General features: G+C 38.9%; 1 long non-coding RNA gene across 1 annotated transcript; it reads left to right on the top strand.

The window, feature by feature from the left end:
* The first annotated feature begins 13,225 nt into the window (after window positions 1–13,225).
* On the top strand, window positions 13,226–24,980 carry LOC147835897 (uncharacterized). Its single transcript, XR_015495395.1, has 3 exons — window positions 13,226–13,861; window positions 22,241–22,391; window positions 23,326–24,980. It is a non-coding gene; the product is annotated as an uncharacterized LOC147835897 (long non-coding RNA).
* Window positions 24,981–26,424: the final 1,444 nt, after the last annotated feature.

Raw genomic sequence — 26,424 nt, 5'->3', positions numbered from 1 at the left:
TGTTTGTTCCACCCATTGTGGGCGCCGTTATGAGACATGTTCAGTGATTCACCACTGGGGGGCGATATGAGTGATAATTCAGTGGAGTGGAGGAACTATGACGTCAATTTGTATGCAAAAACCTGGAAGCGAGTTAGCATTTTAGAAGTTCCGGTTCGCTCGTCTCAAAGTCAATAGCTGCGTCCCAAATCGCATACTTATGCATTATTCATCGCCATTTTATAGTATAAATAATGTAAGTAGTGTGTTCACACTGAAAACTCCAAAAAAAAATTAAGTGCACTTTAATTACACGGATGATGCACTTATTCAGCCGCTAAAATGAAGTGTGTAACGATGGACACTATACGCACTCAACGACCGCAGGTTTGCTTACGTAGCGGAAGGGGCGGAGCTATCTGACGCACATGTTGGATAACTTTATTTATTTTGGATGGTGAAAGCAAAATTCTCCTACCAGAGTGATTATAGCGCCTCCCGATGGTGAATGCGGCAATACTCACGGCAGGTTTTATTTGATAGTTTGGTCATTTGTTTCAATGATTTGGCAACCGTCAAACGTCATCAGGGAAACGGTTTGAATTTCCGCTTAGTAAAAAAACATTAATGTGCCATTTGGGACGACACTACATACATATACTACTGTTGAGTGTGTAAGTGCATAAGTACATAGTGCATGAGTGCATAGTGTATAGTGTGCCATTTGGGACGCAGCTCTAGTTTTTTTTTAATGGGGTTTCAGTAAAATCGCTTAAATAAGGTTCGTGGCTAACAAAAACTCAAGAAACTTTCACATTTTATTCTACGACATAAAACACATCAGTTACAGCACACTCCTGCTTTTTAAATCAGTTACGCTTCTTTAAAAAGACGGTTGCAATCAAGTTGCTAAATGGGACTACAGGCGGTGTCGGAGACATTATTACGTCATCGAGCTGATCTGGTCTGGAGCACAACCCATTTGTCTTTATAATTAGTAAACCCTACATAATTTCTTATTGGTCTGGGTTCATCAGGGATTTAAATTGGAAAAGGGTATGGTCATTGTCTAACAAATTATTCAATACAAACAAATTTAAAAGAGGTCTTATTTAAAATTCTGCATAAATTTTACCCTGTCAAACATTTTCTTTCCAAGTTTAGACAGGATATAGATCAAAACTGTTTTTTTTGTTTGTCACAGCCAGAAACTGTGCCGCATATCTTTTGGAATCGCCAGTTCACAAAGAAAATATGGTACGAGATGAACAATTTCATAAATTAAAAATTATTGCCGAATTTCCGTTTAGAATACCAACATGTTATTTTTGGGTTTTTGATCTACAACAAAAATATAGAGAAGGAAGCTTATGCCATTAATCTTTTGATAATATTTACAAAGTACCATATTCATAGATGCAAATGTAATAATTAAAAAACATTTTATCCTGCTATACTAATTGAATTAAAAGACTTTACAAACATCATAAAGCAAAGCACTAATAAAAAAGCCATCAAAACCGCTTTTTTACTTGAAACCTTCAATATCTTGTAATTTCACAAGGCCCTTCTCTGTTATATATACACATTGTCTTGTACATGTTTTGTTCTGTATACCCCTGACATTTTTTTCTTTGTGTGTGTGTATTTTTTCTCCATTTCTTTTTGTATTGTTCTAAATGTTGTTCTTTAAGCGTTAATAAAAAAATTAATAAAAAAAATAATTAAATGAAATTAAAATAAAGCCCATTTGTCTTGGGTATTTGGATTAGTCTGTTATTTAGGTATTTTCATGAATAGTATTGTAGTTTGTAGTATTTTTCCTAATTGGAAATTCATATTGTGTGTTAATAATTGTAAAGACTGTCTAAACAGATTCATGTGTTGATCGCTTATTTTAATTAAACGATGTTATGAGGATACTGCAGTGCAGCCTGTCTCTTTCCTGCTCTCAGTAATGCAAACATTTGAATAAATGTGTAAAAATACACTCATATTAACGTGATCAAATGATTTATCATAGTTTTTTTCTTCATCTGAACACGTTTAACTCTGTCATAACTGCAATATTTACACTTCTTCTTAAAATGTATAACAGATGTGACTGTATGGGCTGCTTTTCACTATACTTTGTGACAAAAAATAAATAAATAATATTGATGTTGTTGCCGCTTAAATTGACATTAAAAGGCTTATCTAGGTAATAATAATAAAAAAGTTATAATAAAAATAAATAAATAAATAAATAAAAGTGCAATCTTACATACAGAAAAAACAAGTACATGATGTGTTGACAAGAGATAATTTCCCGTAAAAGCTGCGCATTGGGGGGTGGGGACTCAATCAGAAGGAGCAGGGTCAAGCTGAGGAGTTTGGACCTGTTTGCGAAGGGGTTCCCACAATTTAGTAAAAATAGTGCTAGGTCGGTGAAGAGAGTACCTCATTTTTTCTAATTTCATAAAATAAAGAACATTTCTTATCCAACAAGTGTGAGAAGGAGGGTGAGTTCTCTTCCAGTTTAGAAGAATTAATCAGGAGGGCGAATTATGAATTATTTTGACTTCATGCTGTGAGTGTGTGTGTGTGTGTGTGTGTGTGTGTGTGTGTGTGTGTGTGTGTGTGTGTGTGTGTGTGTGTGTGTGTGTGTGTGTGTATATATATGTATGTATAATGAAAGAAAACTAGTAACTATTTACTTGAGTAATTTTTTCATTAGACTTTTTTACTCTTACTCAAGTAACTTTTAAGATTGTTACTTTTACTTGAGTAAAAAAATACGCAAGTACTTGTACTTGAAAATAGATTTTGGATACTCTACCCACCTCTCTGTCATGAACTAGAGTAAAACAGCTTGTCAAAAGCTGTGAACAGATTATATACAGGAATAGAGAAAAGAGCACTCTTTAATTATCAGCTGTTAGTCAGCGCCCGCTCTTTTATCCCTGGACATCGCGCCTTTGCCGTGTACTATGTAAATGCAGACGATCGCATACGAGTCAATTTTAAAAGATGATGTAAGCAGGTCATAAAAATCGGAATTGACCATCAAAATCTGCTGTGTAAATGCAGCCCATGGAGCAGATGGGGAAAGGTCACATGATGAAAACAAACACATATGGAAGACAGGGTGTGACGATATTTAACAATGGCAAAGAAAAAAAGAGTTTCAGAAAATGTAACAAATTCCCAAGAACTTGTGAAAGTGGAAGTAGCGCAATCAATAAAGCCGACGATAGATTATGCAATCAGTACGTGTGAAATAGTTCTGTGCGTCACGGGTGTCTGACAGGGGGTGGAAATGCATTAGTTCCAAACCACAAATCATATTTAGAGTTTTAGCTCCAGGGCTCCGTCACTCCAGGATTAAAGAAAGGGCTTTCTGTTTGAGTCTGCATTTCTCAGGCTCTTTACTATCATGACGAACCCCTTTGACATAGTTTTGGAGGATGTGCTGGTGTTTGCGCAATGAGCGGTGCATAAATCAGGATAATGGAAACACTTTAGGAAAACATGTGTAATCTGAAGTATATAGGGTAACACTTTAGAGTAATGGTCCATAAGTGAGTATACAGTTGACGGCCCTCCTGTAAATCTTTCTTTTCTTTTTTAAAATATTTTCCAAATGATGTTTAACCGAGCAATGAAATTTTCACGGTATTTCCTATAATATTTGGTCTTCTGGAGAAAGTCTTATTTGTTTTATTTCGGCTAGAATAAAATATTTTAAAACCATTTTAAGGTCAATATTATTATGTCCCTTAAACAATATTTGTTTCAATTGTCTACAGAACAAGCCACCATTATATAATGACCAGCCTAATTACCTTAACTTTAACCTAGTTAAGCCTTTAAATGTCACTTTGGGCTTAGTACTAGTATATTAAAAAATATCTAGTCAAATATGATGTGCTGTCATCAGGGCAAAAATAAAATAAATCAATCATTAGAGATTAGTTACTAAATCTATTGTGTTTAGAAATGTGTTGAAAAAATATCTTCTTTCTATTAAATAGAAATTTGGGGGAAAATAGTCAGAAGAGCTAAAAATTCTAACTACTAACTTTCCAGGTCCTGTGTGTAAGTTTGACACCCAGTGGTTAAACTAGGTATTGCATGCCTGATTTAAAACACGCAAGCGCAGGTTGCCAGATTGACAACACCAACAGTGGTCATACCTGTCAACCCTCCTGTTTTTCCCGGGATTCTCCCGTATTTTACAGTTCTATCCCGCTATCATCCAGTAAAGGTATTTTTCCGTATTTATCCCGTATTTTCAGTCTTTCTCTGAACAGCCGAGCCTCCCTATACGCAACCCATACAGCGAACCACCAGGGGTCGCCCCTTGACTAAAACATCCTATACAATGCTCAAAACAGTCCTATAATGGTGCATGACAGTCAGCTGACGAGCTCCATAGTGATAAACAGATGCTGTTTCCCAAACGGATTCTGTACAGGCGATTTGAAGCGGAGAGAAAGTCTGGCTTTTGGGTGCTTGTATAAACAGACATACACACATAATTAATAATAATAACATATAAGGATGTCGATCTTGATGGGGTTTTTTCCCAAACACAACTAATTTTTGTCTTAAATGAGCATAAAATGTTAGGAAAGCAGTCGAATGCTTTCATTATAATGTTATTTAATGTAATAAAAAAAATCGTAATAAATGAGGGATTCATTCGTTGCTCTTTAATCAAAATTTGTAAGTCATACAGTGGAGAAACGGCTAATGAGATTGATAGTTTGATTCTATTTCATTGTAATAGCTATTAATTTTATTAAGCTGAACTGTTTGCTAATGTATTTGCTGCTAATATATATATTTATTTTTCTTTTGTTAATAATAATTGTAAAACATATTACTGACCATTTAACTGTTTATTTACAATAAAACAGCTCCAACTGAACATATTTAGTAATTTGGGGAATTTTTAAAAAGGGGTGGGGGGGGGGGGAGTGGACGGGGATCCCTTATTATGGTGGGCATATCCCTTATTTTCACATCCCAATGTTGACAGGTATGACAGTGCTGTGTCTGACTGTCGAGCCTAAAGGCTGATTTAAGGCTAATTTAAGTCATGTTTTAATTAAACGCAGTAGCACACGATAGAAGAAAAGGAGTTTTGTCCCAACCAATACCTGAAATTGACATATTAGAAATAGCTTCTATTTCTTGCAGCTGAACAACAGAAAACTTACAAAAATCACCTTAGGTGCACCTCATGTGCTTTATTCAGTGTTAAATGCTAATAATATGAGTTTGAATGCCATTTTACATGACATTTATTGCTATATTACTGAAAGCAGCAGCAGATAGTTCAACACAGATCTTCAAAATAAACCGTTTTAAGCTGTGACTCCAAACCAACACATATCAGTGATTCATTATCTACATTTAATAATGTTAAAGAGGTTTAATATGCATTAATTAGATTATAAACCTTACCATTTCGCTGGAGTGCAGCAGTGCTTAATTTGTAAATGAAGAATTCCCGGAACAAAAACAGGAAATAAACGTTACCCTGACTGACGTCCACCAAACAGTTTCAGTTTTCCCCGGAACATGACATCATTTAACAGTGATCAAAAAAAAGACAATCCAGGCTCATTGTGAAAACGTACCTCTATATGCATTTCAGGATACCGCGCAATACGTCCCAGCATGTAAGTTTTTTTTGCAGTTTTTGTTTTCGTGAATCCACCAGAGACCACTGTGTACACTTTGTGAGATCTCAAATTTCTCTTGCAAGTGCCATTCGCGCCTGCTGTTCTCACAAAAACCCACCAGAAGCCGCTGTTGACTGACTGTTTGACTGACAGAATGACCAATCAACTGACCGACCCTCCTTTTTTCATAAACCCGACCAACAATTTTCAAAAGCAATGCAGAAAAAGAAAGCCTTTGTCTGATTTTTACCACGTATTTCGATTTCACCACATTCTCACCCTGTTAGTTACTTGTTTATTTTATTTTTTAGATTCTGTCTTTCTTTTACCTGCCTTCTGGAGCCATTCTTCACAGCACTCGAATTTCCATCATCAGGGTCAACTCCTCTCTGCATCTCAAGTCTGCCGACATACATGGTGAGCTACTGGACAAACTGGTTACAGTGGGAAAGCCGCCCATACAGAGGTAAGCGGTCAGCTGGTAAGCTTGAAAAGCAATGGCGTCACACCGCCCCGTAACGTTCATTTAAAAATGAAATGCATCCATACGTACCTCTGGCTACATAATTCGCGTTCTCCAGAAATGTATATAGGGCTACATTTTCAGAATGAGTCTGTGTTGAAAATAAGAGCATCACATTTCTGATGGTCTTTACATATTTTGTGCCAGAAAACGTTATATCTCAGTCATGGTTAATAAAAACATGCAGCTACAAACATATATCGTATGAACAATCAGCAAAAAAATCGATCTAATCTTGAAGAAAAGCCCACAGTTAGCACTTCTGTCATGTTTTTAAAACACAATGGACCATTATTTTAAAGTGTTACCAAAAACAGTCTACATTCTGAACAAAAAAAAGTATTTAATCTCAAATGCACATAGATTAGCTTGTTTTGGTGACAAAATTGGTGTATTACCCATACTCTTTTGCTACAATTATGGAAATTTAAGACTAAACTATTGAATTCTCTCTCTGTCCTTGTAAATCAAGACGGCTTTAAATTGAACTCTGATTTGGTTTTAGATTCAGTCCTTATCTCTAGCGGTTAGTTTTATTAAATCAAGTCATCTATTGTACTGATAAGGTTAAGAACAGTAGAGGGATTTTATCAAGAACAGTGAAGTGAGTTAAAGTGTTGCAGGAAGTTGTTTATAAAATGATAATTCTGTGGTATTGACTCGTCTCTTGTAGTAGACCGTTCACGTTTGTTATTGAAGGTCCATATAAACTGTAAAAGTAGTCATAAACGTTGTCTCTGTGATAGAAGCAAAGATAAACAAACACAAGCGAAGGTCATTCACATCCACTGCTGATCAAGAGTCAGGTTAGACTGGGGTCTCAAACTCAATACACCTGTGGGCCGCTGGAGGCAAACTCTGGGTGAGGCTGGGCCACATCAGATTTTCCAGCCTGATCTCACGAGAAAACGTAAGTATTTTACGTTTTGCCAGTTTAGTTCAGTCGTACGAAATGGTACGATTTTAAAAAGGAGGCGTGGCACCTAACCCCACCCCTAACCCCAACCGTCATTGGGGGATGAGCAAATATTCAAATACTTTTAAATAAATATATAGCATATATAAATAAATAATAATAATAAATATATAAATAATAATAATAATAATAAATATATAAACAATAATAATAATAAATATATAAATAATAATAATAATAAATATAATAATAATAAATATAGCAAATACTCACTGCAATTCGTAACTTTTTCATTTAGTGGCTAATTCATATGAATTCGTACTATCTAATTCGTACAATTTAGTACGAATTCATACGAATTAGCCACTTAATGAAAAAGTTATGAATTGCCGTGAGATTGTGTTGGATTTTCCACAAGAAATGAAATATATTATTAATTTGTTTTTGTTTTTTCATCTTATTTGTGTTAAGTAAGAGATTTGAGAAGATTGGGGTTTTTTTTACACAAAATAAGAAAAAAATATGAAAAAAAATATGAAAAAATAAACAAATTAAAAAGTATAAGCTTGGGCCGGTGTTCCTAGCTGCCTGCACTCTCAGCAGTCACAGTTTTTTTTCATTAATTAATTAATTTATTTATTTGACCATATCCTCACTCTTTTTATTCATTATTTAACCACAGCTGCACTCTTTTTCTTTATTTTCTCGCAGCCCCATGAGCAGATTACAGCCTGCAGGTTAATGATGACGTATCGTTTGACTCACCAACAACGGCACCTTGCTCATCAGCAAAACCATTTAAGAGATACGCGAGAGGCAAAAAAAAGGATAACAAAAAGTGCAAAGGTGACGTGAAAAGGCTGGAATTAAAAAAAGCTGAGTACATTTTTCGGTAAAACCAGTGGCAGCGAGAGTACATCAACAACACATGAAGAGGATGAACAGCCAGTAGGTTAACGCTAAGCTAGTTAGAAGCATCAACATGTCATGTCTGCAAACCACCGTTTATGTACTAAACTTTTTCTTGCACTGTAACTCATCAGCAGCAGCAGCCTCTTGTCCAGTTTGCTGGCAGTGTTGGGCAGTAGTGTTGCTACAAGAAGTGAGAAATGCTGCTTTAAGCTAAAATTTTTCGATAGTCTACAAAACAAACCACTGTTATACAATAACTTGCCTAATTACCCTAACGTGCCTAGTTAACCTAATTAACCTAGTTAAGCCTTTAAATGTCACTTTAAGCTGTATAGAAGTGTCTTGAAAAATATCTAGTCAAATATTATTTACTGTCATCATGACAAATAAAATGAAATGAAATTCCTCATGGCGAGGAACTATGCTGATCTACTATTGCGTTGATTTAACGACTTGCAGATAATTGAGGAATTAAACTTCAAAATGATCCAAAACGTCAAATCTTACTCTGACAGCATACCAACACATTTTCCAAACATTCAGTTTTCTGGCCAATAAGGAAGTTCTTAGGCTGAGCTTAAAAAGCAAGGTTTCCCAACTAGGACTTCACTATACAAACAGTTTGAAGTAGCTTCAGGGAACCATGCGTTGCCTCTCCCACAACTGAATCTCTTCTTCATTCACCCACTCACCTATTATATATTCCAGGTGTCTGACCAGCGCCCTCTAGTGCCCTGTAGTTCAATAAGAACAGCATTTTCATTAATTTCGTTTTCCATTATTCCATGGATAGTACTAAGTTCGGTGAACAGAACAATTTAGGTCTACAAAACAGGCAAGTTAAATAAACTTGAATATGCAAATTTTGGGAGACTCTATTACTCAATTAAATTGAGGCAACGGGTTTACTCAGTTAATTTAGTTCAGTCAACTTATTAGGGTTTTCAGTTCATAAAGTACGTTACAGCATACTATTAGGGCGCTTTAACACTTGGTTCAATTGCCTGGACCGTATCCAAGTTCGACTGTCTCCCCTTGCCACCTCCTCGGTTGGTTTGTGTTCACACTGTCTTCAAAGAGATTAGAATGACCAAGAGGCGACACTCTAGTGTAAAATAAAACAGCCACTAGAGGGCGCGGCGGCCATTTTGGAATGAAAACTCCAATAGAACAGCAGCATATTATAAGTCTGTAAAATTAACTATTAAAAGTGCTGATGATTGTGATAATAAGTGTTGTATTGTCGTCTTTCAGGTTGTATCTCAGCTTTAATACGTTTTTTAAATAGATAAATAAAAAACAAAGCAGCTGCTTGCCATCGCGACTAATGAGATCCAATGGAACCTTCTATTGAGTGTCGCCTCTTGGTCATTCTAAGCTATTTGCTGTCTTTTTTCCTTCTGAATCCCGGTACGCTTGCGTCATCGAGCTGCTGTTTTGTTTATGGCCGTTGCTAGGTGACGGCCACGCAAGCAAGCGCCGAAATGGAAAGACGTCTGCACATCGCGGTCATTCTGCTTTAACTGAAAGCTTTTGGACATACAGAAGGCGACACGCATCTATCTGCCGCAAAAATATTATGCACATTCAGAGCATCACACAGCGTCTGCAGAAGCTGTTTATGGAGGAGACTGTGTATCACTGTGTTTGCCCTGGCTCAGTCCCGCCCGTCTCACCTAGGCACGAAACAATACAGACACACGAACGAACGAATGTTATGAAAACGATAGTTTGTTGTACAGTTGGCAGTTCACTATAGTTCACTTCCGTTATTTGGTATGATTGCATTCACATCTGAAGTGAACCGTACCAGAGTTCGCATGAACCGTACCCCAGACCACCTCTTTCAGGCAGACAAAATTTCTCTGGCCCAGCTCTGGCCCACACAATCAGGTTTTGCTTGGCCCACATGCCGCAGTGAATTACGATACATGACTGGACCAAATCTGGCTTCCAGACAAGAGCCAAACACGGACCATATCTGGGCCAAGTCTCAGCCAAGTTAATAACTCATAACTGGGCCTGAACTGGGCCAGATAGTTTGGTGTGTCACGATTGCAATGAAATTGATAAACCCATGGAGTGATGCGCTTTAGGCACACTATGGGCACGCTTTTTCTCAAAGTGACCTGATTGGTAGAATTTTTTTTCTTTACTCAAAAATGATTTTAGTGTATTTTAAATGTGGGTCAAAACTGGTCAAACTCACATGGCCCACTTTCAAATTTAAAATCTGGGCCAAATACTACGTTTTTCATCTGGCCCAAATCTTGTGTGCCGCCTTAAAGGCGGTGCCACCTCTGCCAAACCCGCGCCATGTTTGGCCCACATGCTGTATGCCAGTGCCGGATGAATGCCTGCTGTGCCAGCTTTATGCCAAATCTGGGCCAGAATTCTTTGCTACTAGGGTGACGTCAAACGAACCCGGGTGCGGACCAAAAGTGCTAGTGTGAAAGCACCCTCAGTCTCTGTTGCAAAAGCTCAGAGGCTCATCCACTGAAACCAGATATCCTGGATACAAGATCCCAATGACCTCTTTTGGAGCTTTCCCTTAAATGCTCAACTCAGAACAAACCATTAATTCAAAACAATAAAAGCTTCACAAAGACCCCTGCGGGGTAGTGAGTTTGAGATGTGTACCATTTGCTCTGGAGTGGAGCATCTGGCAAAGATCTTATCAAAGCCAAAAACCAGATCAGCATATAAGTGAAACTGTGAAATATTACAGCAAAATTTGAGACAACTGTACCACACAGAGGCATTTAAACTGATGCCAAGCTTTGTAAAGCTAGAAAAGATTAGATACTCCCTTCAAAGACCTAACAGAACATTTGTCAAAATTTGGGATGCCCTTTCTTTTTATGTTAAAACTCTCCAGCTGGATGTAGACTGATCCCCCCAGCCCTTGACAATAATAATACATCAGCTTGTAATCTTTCATTACTCGAAATGTAACATTGAGATTATTGTATAAATGTAGACATCTGCCTTGCATTATTTGTATAATTTGGTTTTATTTTATTATTATCATCTTTTTTTTTTAATTATTTTAATGTATTTAATTATGTATTTATTTACTTTTTAATTTCTATTTTATTATTATTGTTTTTTGTAGCTATATATATATATTTAATATTATTATTTCTGTAAGAGCTGTTTGATATGTTTGTAAAATGGAAAAATGTTAAATAAATCATAAACAAAACATCAATATAGAGCCAAACATCAATATAGAGCTACAAGATACACCATATTAAAAACCTGGACATTCTGTGTGAATGTGAGTGATCTGCTCTGGTGGAGAAGGTAAAGTAAAGGTTAGGAAGGGGAGCTCAGGATAGGTGAAATAGAACAGCTGGTTTTCCTGATCTTCTTCTCAGATAAGAAAGTTTATTGTTTTAGTGCCTGACAGTTCTTGTAGTCTCGCCTCGTGGCTTCTTTATAGTGGTTCTGTAGAACTATAGTGTGCAGGGGTTTATCATTACAGTAAACTTTGGGTCAACTGTTAACTGATGTGGGGAAGACCATGTGAAGCAATTTCCCATGGTAGAAACGTGTGTGTGTAGGCGGCCTCGGATTATCGTTTTCATCTGACGTTTTATTTGTCCTCACATACTCCGAAACCTGATACGTCATCCGTCTCACCCCGCACTAGAAATCTGAAAATCTCTCAAGCTGAGCGTGCAAGTGTAAACATGTGGAAGGCATCCCTTTTTTGTCAGTAAGCGTACCTACCGGTTCAGTGGAAAGATTGCGCAGTTGCTGTTTACACATTTCACTTCATTGACTCACATTTGGTGATGCGCTTGACTAAGAAAAACACTTTTATTTGTAACAATACATGTTTTTATGTACAGTGCTGACCTTACATGAGTCTACCACTCACAGATCTCTCTATTACATTAATATTTACTACAATAATATGTGAAGAGTTCGGATGCAAAAACAGTGCCATCTGAAGTTTCCATTGAAAATCAGCATGTTTCTTAGACTCCTATGTTTATGTTGAGTTATTGAGTATTTTATTCACTGTAAACCCAAATAAGTAAGCAGAACTCAAAAAAATCGATGTATCTCATTGCCTCAAAAATTTTACGTTCATGTTAAGGTGACTTAAAATGTTGCATACCCATTGTCATGGCTTTAAGTTAACATTACTCAAAAAATGTGCACAAAGAACCACTTTAAAGTTGAATGAACTCAATATTTAGTATATTTGTCTGTGTTTTAAGAACAAGTAACTCAAAACATTTCAAACATTCATTCATTCATTTTCTTGTCGGCTTAGTCCCTTTATTTATCTGAGGTCGCCACAGTGGAATGAACCGCCAACTTATCTAGCAAGTTTTTACATAGCGGTTGCCCTTCCAGCCGCAACCCATCGCTGGGAAACATACACACACACACTCTCATACACTACAGACAATTTAGCCTACCCAGTTCACCTGTACCGCATGTCTTTGGACTGTGGGGGAAACCGGAGCACCCGGAGGAAACCCACGTGAAGGAAGGGAGAACATGCAAACTCCACACAGAAACGCCAACTGAGCCGAGGTTCGAACCAGCGACCTTCTTGCTGGGGCGACAGCACTACCTACAGCACCACTGCCTCGCCACATTTCAAACACAATAGTTAATATCAGACGCCTCAACTAAATGTTTTGAAGTAACTCAACTCATTTAATTGAAATACACAAAAACAAAAATGTCTTGCTCTTCCCTATTCATTTATTCCTATTCATTAAATGCATCATTGTGTTCATGTGTGGAATGAAAGATTTTCACGGCATTAGTAAATACACAGTTACATTTAGATAAAGGAAGATGCAGCACAACATCAGATACTCTCATTTCGTCTTGGACTTCAACACAGGAGCTACTATCCTGCACAATAGTGACACACAAAGCTTTTACAATATTTCTCTGTTGTTGTTTCTTCTTGATTTAACAAAAAAAAAATAGCTGTGGTTGCCAATAATCTACTGTTTTTAACATTTTACATTCGGAAATTCAATTTACAGAATATTTCTGATACAAATACATTCCATGGTGTGTATTTTTCATCAAACACATTTAAAGGGCCAAGAAACCCCCTCGTTTCAGCAGGGTGTTTTCACACCTCTACTTTGGAAAAAGTCAGAAAAGTGGGCGTGTCCAGCTCTGTTTAGGGGGGAGTGTCGGAGGAAGAAAAGAGGGATGGTGTGGGAGTGTCTATTTGGGCACGGGCGAGTTTCAGTCAAAATACACAGGAGAAAGGGATGGTGTTTAACCTACATGGACATCTGTAGTCGAATTATTTGCCAAATTATTAAATGTTGGACTTTAACTGCAGTTTGGCTCTTTCATTCAGGGAATTCATTTATGCCCCTCGCGACAAACGAGATATTTGATTCGTGGATCTGCTCTAAGCGTGTATTTTTCATGCAATGTTTGATACCGCATGGCGAATGAGAGAAAAAAAACCTCCGCATTTCCCGGAAACTTAGATCCACACGGCAGGTAGCGTCAGAAAGCCGCGTGTGTTATTCCGGTCACAAAATGCAGTGCTAACATTTCTGCACTCAGTGCAATAGTTAACTTAATTCGATACGAACAAACTGAATAAACAAAGAGCGCTGGTCGCTCACTTACCAAATCTGTAGACAGGACAATCACCAGCAACTAGAGCCGCGTCTTTATTAAGAGAAGACTACAAGCGAATCCGGATTTCAGCGTTTGCAGATGAGAACAGCTCTCAGGTAAACAATAAACCTCCTTAGACACGTAAGTTATTGTTGTCGAGCGTCACGTACACTGTTAATCCACACGTGATCCAGCTGAGCTCTCACAGAGAGAAAATGAAAACGAAACTTAATGGCAGTGTAGCAGATCCCAATCTGTACATAACCAATAATCACACCGGAAACAGCAGGACAGCTTTGCGTCATGTATTTATTGGTCCCTGAAACACATGTGGGACACTCAATAAGAAACTCTCCACGCTTTCCTCTCCTTTCACACACACAATGCAAACACAATTGCAGGAGAAACTTTTACACGTCTTTCCCCGTCAGCGGCTGGACTCCGACTGAGGCTGACTGTATAACACTGTACAATAATACTCATGAAAAATATGTATTTGTTTAAATGAAATAAAAATAAAGTGAAAATAAGTGGTGTTGCTCTTTACAATTGTACTCGAAGTGCAAAATCAAATTTATATTCCCAAAAAAACAGCAATTAATGTTCTCAAACAATTAGGCTTATTCACCACGCAACACACAATTACATACAAGCAGAATTTAGATTCAGATAGTCAATTATACATTTTTTGAGAACAAGCAAAATGCTAAAACATCATAAAAAGATTCACACATAACAGTTTTACATGAAACATACCTGAAACACATGTGGGACACTCAATAAGAAACTCTCCACGCTTTCCTCTCCTTTCACACACACTGTGTACAATATTAAACTCGCATAAATCTCAGGTTTATCTCAATATTATAAACTTACTGAATAAAAACAATCCTAAACATATTTTATGCAACATTATATGAACTTCAATTGAACAGACTATATTAACATACCAATGCAAACACAATTGCAGGAGAAACTTTTACACGTCTTTCCCCGTCAGCGGCTGGACTCCGACTGAGGCTGACGCAACTCTCCCGCGCTCTCCGAGAGCAAAGCGTGCAACACTAATTGCGGTCCCACTTAAACAAGTGTCGAAATAAGGTTCCAACGCCCGGTAGGCATATAATACATAAATGAATAGTTTTTTTTAGTTTTGGGAAGTTCATTCCCGAATATTATCAAAAAAATAAACATTCCTCTTCCTTACTGGCTACATTCACCCCCCTGAACTTCACAAAACTAGTCTACTATCAGATAATAGATAATGTGATCACTCTCAATAAAAACACTGTATCCTCACGCAACAAAAGTTACCCAACTACTGGGAGAGCGACAGAAGAAAGTTGGCCAGACTCTCAAGTGTCTACTCGCAAAAAAAGAAGTGCCATAAACACTACCTCATAGATACCCCAAATGATCACCATTTAATCCATAATAACGAAAGATTTCACAGGAAGTTCATGAATGTGACTTAAGAGGCTTTTGTCCAGAGAAGATTAAGAGAAGGGCTGCGCAACAGGGTTTTCTGCGACATAATTTGGATAAGTCTATTTATTGGTTTTACCAATCTGCCAGCCCTAGTCCTCACTGGGTGAGCTGTACTCGAAGGCTGAACAACTCTCACAGGCAAATCATGATCACTTTCCTCCACTACTTCTGTATCTGAAAGATCAGACTCAGAACTCAGAACAGTTTCCTGATCCTCATTTCCAACAAGGACTGACTTGTCGAGAATATTCTCTAGTCCTGTATGAGAATTTGAGTCTCTGATTCTTTCATCAGATGAAGAATTCAATGGGCAAACTGGGGAATGAGCTGGTCCATCATTTCCATCATCAGTATCCTCTGATTCAACAAAAGTAGCATCACTTTCAGACTCATCAGTTTCGTGATCAGTGTGAGATTGCTCAGAGTTAGGCTCTTCAATGGGTAGGAAGTTGCTTTGTAAAATCAAGTTCCTGTGAACAACTTTCTCCTGATTAGTTCGAGTATTCTTAATCCGGTAAGTATGACATCTCGGGTCCACAGATAACACAACGTGCAGTGTTGAATCCCACCTGTCGGCTAGCTTGCGTCGACCACGTTCTCCTTTGTTGGCGAGTAGCACATAATCACCTTCCTCGATGTCTCTGCCTTTGACTTTTTTGTTGTAGTGCTCGGTCTGCCGTAGCTGACTCGCAGAGTTGTTCACCTGAGCAACCAACATGGCTTCTTTGAGATTATCCATCAATTTCCTCACATACTGATCATAATCTGCAAAGGTATTATCCCGCTCCACACTTTGGAACATTAAATCGACGGGTAACCTCGGAATGCGACCAAACATGAGGTAAAATGGTGCAAAACCAGTTGACTCATGTGCGGTACAGTTGTAGGTGAATGTCAAAGTTTGCAGCATACGTGGCCAGTCCTGTTTGGTTCTCGGGGGTAGCGCTCTAATCATGTTACCCAAAGTTCGATTAAACCGTTCTACTTGGCCGTTGCCCATCGGATGGTATGCTGTCGTTCGCGACTTCTGTACACCAGCAATCTGCAAGAGTTCCTTAATCAATCTGCTCTCAAAATTTGCTCCTTGGTCTGAATGGATTCTTTGTGGAAATCCATAGACACAAAAGAACTTGTCCCATAATTGCCGAGCAACTTGAGATGCAGATTGATTCTTGCACAGGAATGCATTGGCCATTTTAGTAAAGTGGTCTGTTACCACTAGAACGTCTACACTCTTGCCAGAAGAGTTTTCGGCAGACCAAAAGTCTATACAGACTAGTTCTAGTGGCCTGACTGTCCGAATACTTTCTAAAGGGGCCCTTCCTTCTGGTTCAGGGGTTTTGCTAACCACACAGCGTTGACAATGTCTCACATATTCTCTAATGTCATTCTCTTGGCCAACCCATGAAAATCTCTGTCTAGCCAAAGACAATGTTCTGCCTTGGCCTTGGTGACCGGCTTCATCGTGGATGCCACGCAGAACCTCACTGACCAGAGAAGTAGGAACCAAAAATTGGCAACGAGCAACCTTAGTCACAGGATCCTTGCGGATACGGTAAAGTATGCCATCTAACAACTTTAATCTGTCCCATTGTTTCAGCAGTTTGAGCGCCTTGTAAGGCTCCTTTGCTCTTTCTCTCCGAGATGGTCTTTTTCCTCGGCACACATAGAAAAGAACTCTTGAGAGCACATCGTCACTCGTTTGTTTCTCTCGAAGTTCATCCAGAGAGTATACAGGTAAGGGGTTCTGACCTGCAGGCAAAATCAGATTCACTTCTTGAGCGAGCCAGGAAAGTGCTCTACCTTCTGCTCCTTTGTCCCAGTTGGTATGAGATTCAAAGACAGCTGAAACTTGATCAGAAGACAAGGAACATTGCTCAGTTGGATGTCCAAAACACTGACTGTTTGCACTGAGTCTAAACGAATCTTGTACTTTTTCTTCTTGTATCATTTCAGACTGCCTCAAGAGATGGTGATAAGGTTCAGTCACGAGTCTGTCACTCACTTGGACGAATGGCTGACGGCTAAGTGCATCGGCAACTACGTTTTTGGGACCAGGTATGTACTGGATGTCAAATGTGTACGGGGCTAGTTTAGCCACCCACCTCTGCTCACACGCATCGAGTTTTGGTTTCGTCAAAATATAAGTCAAGGGATTATTGTCTGTCCAGACTGTGAAAGGGTGTCCCTTGAGCCAGTGGCTAAATTTGTCACAAACAGACCATTTTAGTGCCAAAAACTCGAGGCGGTGGGCAGGGTAGTTGGTCTGGGCTCGTGATAGTGCCTTACTTGCAAATGCGATTGGCCGCGCCTTCGACTCTCCCACAGGGATTTGAGACAACACTGCCCCTATACCATCTAATGAGGCATCTGTTGAGAGAATAAATGGCCGGGAGAAGTCAGGGTGCGCCAGTACTACAGAGTTCAAAAGATCAGACTTAAGTTGTTCAAATGACAGGGCACATTCTCTAGTCCAATCTGATGGGCTAAGCTTTCTAAAGACAGCACTACCCCTCGAGTGACCTTTTTTTCCTTTAGTTGCTGCAGTCAATGTGAAGAGGGGTTTAGCGATGCTGGAGCAATTGGGAATGAAGCGTTGGTAGTACATAATCATGCCCAGAAATGATTTAATTTTTCTTGGGGAAGGTGAAACTCCATCATCCATCATGAGGTCTTTTTCTGCAATTGCGGTAATAGCAGCAATTTTGTCAGGATCGGTTGCAACACCGTGCTCATCCACAACATGGCCAAGAAATCGAACACTCCGTTTAAGAAAGTAACATTTCTTGGGTGCCAGCTTTAAACCGTGAGCACTCAGCCTCTCAAAGACCATCTCCAATCTCTCCAGTGCCTTTTCTTCACAGGGAGCCATTACCAGAAGATCATCCAGGTAGCATAAGAGGGTAAGAAAATTTTGATCGCCAAACACACTCATCATTAGCCGCATGAAACTAGCTGGGCTGTTGCACAGTCCCTGCGGAAGACGATTGAATTCATACAGGCCTAGAGGAGTGGTAAAAGCTGTGAATTTTTTGTCTTCCTCACACATTGGGATGTTATAGAACCCGGACGTGAGGTCCATAGCACTAAACAATATATTTCCTCCCAAAGCAGCAAGGCAATCGGCTTGATGAGGAAGAGGGTGAGCGTCTTTTGTAGTGCGTGAATTCAGCCAACGGTAATCAACACAAATTCTGAGGTCACCACTTTTCTTCCACACAAGTACTAGAGGAGAGGCCCACTCGCTGTTGGACTTGCGAATGATATCTCTCTCTTCCATTTCAGATAAAGCCTGTCGTAGTTTCTGGTAATGCCCTGGTGGCACACGCCGGTATGGCAACCGGAAAGGTCGGCTGTCAGAAAGATGGATACGGTGTACAAAGTCTTTTGCTGTCCCGCAGTCTAGCTTGTGCTTTGAAAACACATGTTCGTATTTCTGAATTAAACACAGCAGATTATTTTTACACTGGGTTGATACTTCACAAGAGTCAACATCCAAATCGCTTAATCCCATCTCCAGCAAGGCATCATTCAAATCTGGTTTGAGTGTTTTATCATGCACAGTCTGGCTCTGAATTTTGACAGTTTCGGGGGGACATTTGATATCAGTGTCTAAATCCTCCAATGCAACACAGGGTGAAACGTTGGCCACTTTAGAGTTTCGTCTCAGAGTGATGGGTTTGTCATATGGGTTCAACATACGAATTGGGACCCACCGGTCAGCAGTCATAGAAACCACCACACGTCCTACAATGATGTCTTTCTTATGCGTAGGTGACTTGGTAGGTTCAATCAACACAGCGCTGCCTTCTGAAATAGGAGCTGTAGGGGGCAGTCTAGCCCAAACCAGATGCTCCTGTTTGGGTAACAGTGTAACAGCCTGGGCCAGTTTTGCAGTTCCAATGACATCAGGCATCTCAGCACCCCTCCATCTGTTGAGGCCAGAAAGGATATTGAGGAATTGCTCGATTTCAGCATCTTGTGTTGATTCAGGCCTATTCATAACACGCCAATAAGTGGGGTTCTGCTTAAGCTGACTCAGGATAAATTTAAGAACGTTGGTGCCCAATATCAACTCATCCCGCTGTCCTTTAACAACCATTGTTGGCACACTGACAACATACTCATACACTCTGATCGTCAGCTGGTACATACACTTTGGTGCGACCTGAACTCCACCACATCCGACTAGCATAACATTAGCCTGCATCTCACATGGGTCTAGAGACACCCCAGCATCAAGTAGACGAGATTCAGCGAGTTCACTAATGGTACAAGCCATAGAGCCACTGTCTATCAACGCTCGTACAGGAACAGCATCATTGACTAGAACATCAGTGTAGAAAAGGCTGTCTGCATGTGCTAACTTGGTTACATTTTGAAACAAAATCACATCATCACTCTTCATTGACTTGCAAGTTGCCTCATATATGCTAGATGCATCATCTTGGAGGGTCTGAATTTCTTCACCCGCACTATCCCCTCCACAGTGCGGGTGTATCAGTTTCCCTGAATCTGGGAGTGGCCTCCGCTCTCAGCACTCCTCCTAGGACAGGACCTGCGCTGATGGCCAACGTCAAGACAATTAAGGCATCTTTTCTCTGACATGCAGTGTGACCGTGTAGAATGAGTTCTCTCACCACAGACACGACATCTAGATGGTCGGGACCAAGAGGGCGACTGAGATCTATCAGGAGTAGTCTGTACATTAGTGCGTTCAAGCACTCTCTCCAGCATGCTCAGTACTCGTTCCAATGTACCAGTGTCAGTCGAAGCAACGTGTGGGGATGCTGTGGTGATCTCAGGTTTGACATTCTGATTATTGGAAATGCACGCTGCTGCATTTACTGCAGTGTTTTCCACAATGGGTGTTTCTGTGTTGCTGACAGTAATATTGGATACTTTAAATGAATGGTCAGATTGAGGGTAAGAGTGCTGCTTCTTTGTTCTCAGCTCTCTTTGATGCTCATCAATCGCTTCTTGCACCTCTGCGAATGACCATTTTGTAGCAGGCTTGTATTTGAACACATTAGAAAGTCCAGTATCAGGACAGTTACGGATAAACATCATTGCAACTTCCTGTGAAATGTTATTCATTTGACTACCCTGTTTCAGCAGGTGCTTATCTGCGATTTCAGCTGCATTATTGAGACGGACCCAGTAATCGACAGGGCTTTCTCTGACAAACGGCAGTGTGGAATAGAAGTCTGCAAGTGGGAGACAAGACTCTGGGCTGTCACTGAAATAACGTAACAGTATTTCATAAATAACTTCAGCGGTAACTACTTTATCAGGTGAGCTACTACTTTTTAGTCCTACTTTGACTATGTTTTTTGCTCTACCCAACAGGTAGTTCTGAATTTCGCTGGAGTGTTCTGCTTTCGGGCAGTCACATTTCTCTAAGTATATCTCCATTAACTCAATCCATTCCTGAACAGCAATTTTATCTGTACCATCACCACGGAAAATGGGAGGTGCCCTCTTATCAGAGCGTACAACTAAATTAAGCTTGGATAAGTCGAGTGTAGTACTCGCAAGCTCACTTTTAACTGCTGAGGGGTCAGCCTTATGCACCACATGAGGATTACGGTCAGCTAAGAGTCTGTCTAGAATGCTATCACCAATTTGGCTACCAAGCTCTTCAAGAAGCTCTGTTATTTGTACTCGGGAGTCATCAGTGACAGGAGGAGGTGTAAAAACAGCACCAGGATTAATATTTTCACCCTCACACGAATATTGCAGATTAGCATTAGGAGTTTGATCATTTTCTTTACGTCTCACCACACCATCAGTACTCATAAATCCTCTACCCCTCCCTAAGACTGGTGTAGACATGTTAAACATCTTGTAAACAGTACTGTATATTCTCAATAAAAAACACAATCAATTGGCCCAGTGTCCTAGTGATGCACTCCTATTATGCAAATGTTCAAATGAAATGAAAAAGTTCAAATGTCTAAATTCAATTGAAAACGAGTTTGTTATTTAGCAATGAAAGGCAGGATACAATGCTGTGTTGACACTCAGCAGATGACGTAGCTGCTTTGCTGAATCCGTGGAAGTCACGAAAATAGTCTCGCACGGGCCAATCCCCCGGTGATCGGCTGCGGCTGATCGGTTGGATCCTGAAAGGTCACGGCACCAGTTTTATGTAGCAGATCCCAATCTGTACATAACCAATAATCACACCGGAAACAGCAGGACAGCTTTGCGTCATGTATTTATTGGTCCCTGAAACACATGTGGGACACTCAATAAGAAACTCTCCACGCTTTCCTCTCCTTTCACACACACAATGCAAACACAATTGCAGGAGAAACTTTTACACGTCTTTCCCCGTCAGCGGCTGGACTCCGACTGAGGCTGACTGTATAACACTGTACAATAATACTCATGAAAAATATGTATTTGTTTAAATGAAATAAAAATAAAGTGAAAATAAGTGGTGTTGCTCTTTACAATTGTACTCGAAGTGCAAAATCAAATTTATATTCCCAAAAAAACAGCAATTAATGTTCTCAAACAATTAGGCTTATTCACCACGCAACACACAATTACATACAAGCAGAATTTAGATTCAGATAGTCAATTATACATTTTTTGAGAACAAGCAAAATGCTAAAACATCATAAAAAGATTCACACATAACAGTTTTACATGAAACATACCTGAAACACATGTGGGACACTCAATAAGAAACTCTCCACGCTTTCCTCTCCTTTCACACACACTGTGTACAATATTAAACTCGCATAAATCTCAGGTTTATCTCAATATTATAAACTTACTGAATAAAAACAATCCTAAACATATTTTATGCAACATTATATGAACTTCAATTGAACAGACTATATTAACATACCAATGCAAACACAATTGCAGGAGAAACTTTTACACGTCTTTCCCCGTCAGCGGCTGGACTCCGACTGAGGCTGACGCAACTCTCCCGCGCTCTCCGAGAGCAAAGCGTGCAACACTAATTGCGGTCCCACTTAAACAAGTGTCGAAATAAGGTTCCAACGCCCGGTAGGCATATAATACATAAATGAATAGTTTTTTTTAGTTTTGGGAAGTTCATTCCCGAATATTATCAAAAAAATAAACATTCCTCTTCCTTACTGGCTACAGCAGCAAACTATAAAAGCAACACTTCACGCTTGTTTTGCCAACACAACGTGGCGTCTCTGTGGTGTAAACACTGTGACACTAATGAATATTAATGAAGTTGCACAATAGAGCGCGCTGATTGGTTTGAACCAAGCCTTACTCATGCATTACAGTTTTTCTTGTTTGCTTTGATGCAGCCGTCAACTGAAACTCCACATTTTCAGAACAGTTAACACACAGGCCTAAACAGCGGCACTCATGGTCAAAATGAAACATTATGCTTGCAAAATGCACATACCGTGTCAAAACATTAAAAATATGCAACAAAAGCTAGTTTTACCTTCAAACAACACAACTTGCAAACAAGTATATGAGCTCTTTCAATTATTCATTAGACAATGGTCAACAAAAAACAAAATACAGAACTCAGTGTGAATTCTATTTGGGCTGTCAAATTGGCCTTTTTGCAAAGAATTGGATCAAGAATAAGAAATGCTTTGATTAAACTTATATTGAATTCATGACATTTTTCAAACTGTGGCTGAAAACTAAAATACCGTAAAAAATAAAAAAATAAAAAGAAAATTTAAAAAAGAAAAAAGTAGCAGAAAGAAGCAGAAAAAAGAAAAAAAACTAATAAAATATTGTAAATATTAGAGAAAACACATGTAAACCAATATACAGTCAAATATATAGGGAGTATAGGACATAGCCACTATTGACCTCCTCCATCCATGCTGGCACAGAACAACACAGACCTTCTACCATTTTAATGTTTGCAGACTGATTGCTAAGTGAAGATTTGTGTGAAGTAGTGTCAAACCGGTGCTTCATTGAATTCATACTGATCTAGGTGGTTTCTAATGGTTAGGAATGGATGGTTTCAGTTTGGTTACCAAAACTAAAACAATGAAGTTTGGACTGCTTGAATGACATCTGTGTTAACTGTTTGGAAAAATGGTGGGGAAAATGTGTCAACCCAATGAGAAAGAGTTTACACATTTGCAAGACCGGTCTTCTGCTCTGCTGGGATAGTGATAATAAAAATGAAGTGGAACTTAGTTTCTTTAACCAGGTCAAAGCAAACAAGAAAAACTGTAATGCAGCACACTGTAAGACGTAATAAGTCACACTCTGGCACAGACGCCCAGTCTGCACGCTGGAATACAACGCTATTATGTCATGACCTTGACGCAGCTTCAAAAATTCGTTTCAAACAGGAAGTACGAATTTGCTTGAAATAACGCAAAAACAACCAATTTACACTTTTTAGTGAAATATAGGTGTCCTAATAGTGTTTTTAGCAGTGTGGGACACATATACGACTGTCAACAGCTCAAAAAATGTGTTTTGGTGTTTCGTGACCCTTTAATGAAACTGTTGTTCATTCGAACTCACCATGACAAAGGTCAGCATCTGCTGTAGTTGGGCTCTTAAACTTCTTATTTTAACACTAGCTTTTTAGTTTGGTTGCTATAGTTAATTGTGTTGATTGCATTATTTATATAGCATGAGAGCCAAATGAAAACATATGAAAAGCTCTGATGAGATTGACTGTGATGACAAAGTCACCTTCACATACTCATTGCACGTTTTGTAAGTTATGTCTGAAAAATTAATAATATAGGTAAACAAAATCACAGGAGCTTTAGCATTCAATAACTGTTTTACAGGTCTAAGTTTTTTGAGTGTTGTAAAAAGGAATGGCAACAATACAAAGTGCTAAATGCTTTACTGCTACAACTTATCTTTTAAAAAATGTGTTGTAACCAAAATTGAAATGGGTGTTTATTTAAAAAAATTAAATAAAAATCAGGAGCAACACATTAAAATAATCTGCTGTTTTATTGTCCGCAATGAAATACAAGTCAAAGTACATTAAGAAATCCCTACATTGCTGTTTTATCTGAGTTTTTCGTGCTTTATTCTTGTGGTTGTGGATTAGTTATCTTTTGGTATCTTGTTAGTGTTAGCGTTTAGTTCATATTAGTTATATCTGTATCATTTAGTGAGGTTATGAACACATTGACTAATGCAAGAGAGGTCTGAGTTCCAGGATGTGCGAGTGTTATTTTTGACCTCTTGATGAGGAATTTTGGGAGGTCTGCTGCTTCTGGGAAAGCATCTGAAATGTGCTTTTAACTATGGAGTTTGTTTGTTGTTATACACAGTACGGTTCTGCATGGCTCGGCCCACTTCAGTTTTCCTGTACTCTTTTGCAATTCCACTGCAGTTTAGTCCTGCTTAAAGTGAGTGGCATTATCAGTTGCGCTGCTTCTACTGCGGTGATGTCCTGAAAAACTTCTTAGTTCTGACAGAGGGACAGATCTAATCTTTTTCCAGCTCGGACTGCATATGATTGGCTTTTGTCTTTCACTCGGTCAACGACTGACTACATTTACATGGACATCAGTAATCAAACTATTTGCTTTAATTTAGAGAATAATAAGACTAAGGTGTTTACATGAGTTGCTTTTTGAATGTTCGTTCATGAACCTGTTATTCTTATTACAGCTCATAGATTGATTAATGTCATTTCGTCACCACGCTATCCACATTTCCTCTGGAGTTTCTTGTAATTTCGACTGTTTCATTTGTAAATTTGGGACTTAACTGCAGTTTGACACTTTCACTTTCATTTAGGAACATTTTGTTCATGCCCCTGCCAACTGAGGTGTTGAATGCGAGCAGCGCTGGATTAACCAATAGGCCTTATGGGCACAGGTCCAGGGGCCCGTGTGTACTTGGGGATCCTGGGAGGAAAAAAAAAAAAAAAGGAAATTTCGGAGTGTTTTTTTTTTTTTTGTTTTTTTAGGCTAATTGCAAAAAGAGCAACTAGTTGGAATAAGCTGTTCACAGGTTACGCCAATCAATGCCTGATTGACAGAGACAACATGAGTAAAGAGCACAGCAGATTACAGCGTGAGTGGCGTACCTCGTACAGTGCACAGTATCATCTTTTGACTCGATCTTCAACCTGGTTCGAGTCCACCATCTGCTGAACTCGTGCTACTTTTTGTCTCTTTAATGCATGTCAGATTGGAAATATATTTAGTTTTAACAGGAAGGAAACATTTTTAAAAATAATGCAAATGTGATATAAAATCACAAGTGCCTTGTGGGTAGGCTATTTAATAGGGATATAACAATATTGCAAATACCGTCAGACCGCAATTGTAATTTTTTTCAATATTAGCGTAGGCGAATGACTCAATAAAACTATATTTCTGAAAAAAGTTTGCTCAGGCGAATGAAGCAAACGGGAGGTAGCGAGAACTACAATTACCATCAGCCCAGGCGTGGCCATCATCCTTTGCGGTCTGTTGTCACTACAGATCCAGTAATGCGGAAATGGAGTGTGCTGCTAGTAGCGGGGATGATCGAAATGATCGAACCTAAAGCGGGTTTTAAATCAGATGTGTGGAAGCATTTCGGTTTCTTTCTAAAAAGATACGAGAAAGGAGAAAAGGTGACAGACAAAGAAAAAAACAGTATGCAGGCACTGCCAGACTGTGGTGATATATAAGTCGGGAATACGACCAACGACTACGTCATGGGGACTGCAGAACACAGCACACTTGTTAGATTGATGCAGACATTGACTTGTACCGCAAAGAGACCTCTATCTCACTCATGACTTGTCCTCTCAAGTGGGGGAAAGACAATGCACAACGTTACCCACTGCTGTCAACCTTGGCTAAATCATATCTCTCTGTCCCAGAAACCTCAGTCCCAAATGAGAGGGTTTTTTCTGTTGCAGGGGACATTGTAAATGCCCAGAGATCCCAGCTTTTACCAGATTATAGTTATATGATCATTTTCCTTAAAAACCCCATCTCTATCTAAGTGAGTGAGTGATTAAATGTTGAATGTGATGAGTTTTCAACAATACTAAATTGAAACTTTATTTTTTTTATATGGTTTTAAAGTTTTTTGTTATTAAAATTTAAAAATTTAAGTTCCTGTTTCAAAACTTACAGATAGATGGCTAATTTGTATGTCATTGATATGTTCAGTGCTAAGGTAAATAAACACTTTTCGCACTTTTTTCGAGTCTTTTCATTAGTTTTGTTTTCCTGTAAATTATTCAATAAATACCGTACCGTCCCATTCATACCGAGGTAATACCGTACCGTGATATTCTGATACCGTTACATCCTTACTATTTAATAATGTTTAGCCTATTTCAGATGTGTAACAGCATC

This window comes from Danio rerio, chromosome 7, assembly GCF_052040795.2.
Source record: "Danio rerio strain M-AB ecotype USA chromosome 7, GRCz13ab, whole genome shotgun sequence".
Classification (NCBI taxonomy): domain Eukaryota; kingdom Metazoa; phylum Chordata; class Actinopteri; order Cypriniformes; family Danionidae; genus Danio; species Danio rerio.
This window is presented reverse-complemented; position numbering and strand designations above follow the sequence as displayed.